The sequence below is a fragment of the Apis dorsata genome, unplaced genomic scaffold (assembly GCF_000469605.1).
Source record: "Apis dorsata unplaced genomic scaffold, Apis dorsata 1.3 scaffold_125, whole genome shotgun sequence".
In the NCBI taxonomy this organism is placed as follows: Eukaryota; Metazoa; Arthropoda; class Insecta; order Hymenoptera; family Apidae; genus Apis; species Apis dorsata.
In genome coordinates this window covers 93,809-98,302 of record NW_006263418.1, presented here as the reverse complement: position 1 = coordinate 98,302, position 4,494 = coordinate 93,809, and positions in this window count along the sequence as shown.

Here is a 4,494-nt window from a genome sequence, read left to right as displayed (position 1 = left end):
CTGCCGCGACAGCGCAGAAGCCGAGGACGACTCTGCTGAGACATCGGGGACGGCGTGGTGGGGGTAGAGAGACGCGAGTCGCTGGCTCCTGCCTTCCAACTTCCCGGATATCTTTCCGGTAAACTTTCCTCTCCGAGGGGTAGGCTCTCTCTGCCTATCCTATCTCGCTCCCTCTTTGCCCGCTCGTCCGGACGTATCGTCTGCCCGACTCGATCGAAGATCCAGGATTTCCGACGGCAGGAGACGCCGGTAGACGTCTTCGTTGCGTACTTTTCTTCGTTCCTCTTCTTCTTCTTCTTCTTCTTCTTCTTTTTTTTAAATCTTTTTTCCTTTTTTCTTGTTTTTTTCTTTTTTTCGACCAGACGCCGGTTCCTCCTCCCTCCCTCGTGAGAGTTGCGCCTGTGTGCACGATTTCCTCCTTTTCAGGAGAACCTGTTAAATTGTGACTCGCGTCGTCGACTATCGGCCCACCGTCCAGGATCAATTTGGGCGGAATATCGGAGGAGCAAGTGCATCGGTCTCGCAGTGACTCGTTAAAACGGAACGATCTTTTCATCATTCATACGTCCGATCCAGGAATTACGTTTTCACCGATCGCCAAAATGTGAACCCATTGAGAATACTCGAGTTTGTCGACGAGCCCGTCAACGTGAACGCCAAAGCGTTTTTTTTAACGAGGTATACTCGCTTCGTGCGAACCTCTTTTGCCATTACTTCTCGCGCGAAACGACCGCCATTGTGCTCGGTGCTTGGTGTCCTCGGTGTGCCGGCTAAGAACACGATTATACATTGGTTCAGAGATAACTGGAAAACGCAAGAGCACGATTACACGACCGAACGACGATAATTCTTACGCGATCTTAATTACCCTGTTCGAGGAGTGTCTTTTTTTTTTTTAATGGTCTCATCGAATTAGAGTCGATCATGAAAAATGTCAATGTTTTCCGCGCGTTGGTGTGTTTCGCCTACTTATAATGAAACGTCGTATTAACACGACTCATTAACACGGCAAAGCGTGTGGGTGTCCGTTCGACTGGGTGACCGATCATGGAGGACTTTTAGTTGCTTTCGAAACGTTTGCCCGTTAATTTACGCGTTAATTCGTTTTCCGTCAGGGACGGCTGTCGATACCTCTTAGAACCTTGCTGCCTCTCTTTGGCCTCTAATTAGCTCGATTTGTTCGTTCTTGTTAAAGAATAAGCGACGAAGATAAATGGACGATGCCTCCTCGAGAAGAAGTTTCCACGAGAGTCTTGTTTCAAGAACGGCCGCTAATCGGCTTATTAGAACCGAGCCTAATTACTACGTCTTGCCTCGAATTGAGCACTGATTAAAAGAGCAAACGCTCCTTTCTTACCAATTAACCAACGTACCCTAACTATTTCACGCATACTTCATCGCGGAGACCTATTAATTGGGCGCAAACTGGTTGGATTTACATAATAAAATTATAACGAGTGTCGTATCCTCGTATATTTCTCTAAAGAGAAGTTTGTAAATTTAAAACGTTCCGTAATAATATAAAGAAATGAAAATAGGACGAGAATATACGAATAGAGTTATATTAAATGACATTTATACTTCTCACATAGAATTACTTTTTACTAAGCTCATCCTAATCATTCACCCTTTCAAAATCAAATTTTTCAGTAGTAATTCTTTCTTCTCTCGCAATATATTTGTTTTGATGCTAAAATTGAACCATTATATAGTGAGAGTTTGAAAATATCAGAAGAAGAACGATGATTTCGAATCCCATCAGGTTAACACACGTTGAGACTAATTCCCAGAGAATTAATCGAACCTGTTCCCGATAATTTTATCAAAACATTTACGTTGGAAGATGTTTGGAAGTATCCGGGGAGAGAGATCGGTCGAAAGCGTTCGTGGAGGGTTGAACCGGTCGTTTAAGGGTCGAAACGTGAGTATACGGGGGGGGAGGGGGGAGCGGGAGGGGATATCGGTGAATGGATGGACCAGAGGAGAAGAAGAGGAAGGTAGTTCTCAAAAAAGAGGGTCTTCCCCTCTGTCTTCGGTCAGTTTTACTGCACTTTCAGGATTCCTGCGCGGTGGATGGCCAGGTGTCTCGTCTCTCGCAAAGGGAAACTCGTAAAGTGACTTTAAACCGATTCCTTCTTTCGTTCCGGTGAATCACTTTTCCTTCGTCGATGGATGCATGCCACCTCTTTTTTCTCCTTCTTGCTCTTCTTCCTCCTCCTCTTCTTCCTCTCATTCCTTTTTGAAAGAGAGCCAGCCTGTTACCGCCGCTCGAGAATTTCGTTGTTCTTTATGAATCGGGGATTTCGCTCGGGGGTGGCGCGAGCTGGCGAATAAAGAGCCGCGAGGAAAATTGTGCTGGTTTGGGTTCGTATTGTGACGTTAAATGGGATGTTGAAGCGGTTGAAGGGAAGGTGCGATGATGGATGGATATATATATAAAATAAGTTGATATGGTTAATTTAAAATGGTTGGACGAGTGAAGAGTTTTGGAATTGTTTGTAATAAAAAGAGATTTCTTTTTCTTGTCTACTTTGTGAGAAATTATATCGTAATTGATCATTTCAATATTTTTAGAATTTTCTTAATTATTATATTCCATAAATATTTATGAAACTCATTTTATCTTATTCTTCTTTCGTATGTATCATTATGAAAACTATATATCCAACTCGGAGTTTCTTGTACCCATCCTCCATATTCTAAACACTTTCTTCCCTCCAAAGTTTAATTTCCGGTATATTTTCCGCATAAAGAGAGCTCCTTCTGTATTCTCTCTCGATAAAATATACGATACAATAAACCATCCTCAGTGTCTTACTATTCCAATAATTTCTCAGCAATAATCTCAGCAATAATTTCTTACAATCTTCCCTTCAAACTTTTGGTCATTTTACATTTATCAAATAAACAATTAAACCCAATTACTTGTTTGAAAATCTTTCTTCTCCTAATAACACAGAATGCAACAAGTTAAAGAAAGAATAAACTCGACTTGATTTTTAACACTCATATATATCAGAAAAATTGTGATAATTCTAAAGTCATTGTAAAAGTTAGAGAGATACTGTTTCAAATAATCTCAAAAGAATTTTAACTCTACTTTACGATTATTAAGACACAGGATAAATTCATCCAGAGAAAAAATAATGGAGAATTCTACTGTACACACACACATGCAGGCAGGCCTCGAAAAGGTTAAGAGGTGAATCCATCAGCTCGAACGTATCGTCCGACAGAAAGGAGAGAAAATCGGGATAGAGAAACTGAAACTGTGGGCGCGCAACTTTGGAGCGTGGAGGGTTTTTATGGGGTCGTGAAAACGTTCCGCGATACTCCGCGGTATGCGGCCGGCTCCACGCATTCCGCGCCGTCATTCACCCGCTCAAGGCCCCAAGGAGAACTATGAGAAATATTACAAAAGAGTCGAAACAGCGACACGGGATAGCCGACGATCCGCTGGGAAACGCGAGAAAGAGAAAAAGCGGCTTGGGAACCCGAAACGATCCTCCGCCCGTAAAATCGAATTACTCTTTCGTTTTACTCTGGACAACTATCCGACAACGATTCGCGGGGATCTCGGAGTGGCAGGTTAAAATCCTATGGAAATTTGCGCGGGCAGTAAAAGCAACGGACGAATGCTTTGATTCCCGATACGACGAGGATGAAGAGCGTGGAAAAGAGTTCCTTCCTGCCAATCTTCCTCGCGAACTTGAACTCCTGGAGAATTGGATGGTTTACGGTGTTGCGCGTGAATTATCGGCCTGTGCCGGGTTTTTGGATTTTTATCAAAGGCATAAGTTTGGCCAAACTGTGAGAAGAGGAAGAAACGGATTGGATCGAATTGTTGACAATTTGAATAAAAATTGTTACTGTGCTATATAAGTAATTGTAATTTCAAGAATAGTTTATTGTTTTAATACGACGAGTGAAAAATGAATTTTATATATTATACGCTATAACATTAACTCGTTACTGTGTCCCTCCCAATTTCAGGCTAATTCCATCGTAATCGCGTCTATTCATCCATTACCACGATCCCCATCCACTTTACCAATCAACGATTTGTCACGAACACCGCATTCCCTTGAAATGATTTCAAGAATTCAACTTCAGGCTCAATATCACCTTCCTCCCCCTCGACATCGAGTTCTCACGTAATTCGCCGCCAGACGAATCGGTCCCGCGTTATTTAACAAAACCAGAAGAACACACACACACACACGCACATAGAGACAAAACCTGACCTCACCCTCGCCAGAAAATTACGTGGTCTCACGCCGGTTACGTTGTTCGAGGAGAGGGGCTCGTTGCGTGTGGAGGAGGGGTGGAAAAAGCAACCCTCTCGACTCGTGAGACGCACGCAACGCGGCCCGTTGCCAGGTGGACTCACGAATCCTCGCCTCGGCACGGGGACTTGCTCAAAGGGGTGAGAGGGACAGGGAAGAATAAAGGGAAGAAGTGGAGCGAGAGAGGAGAGGAGAGGAACGGTGCTCG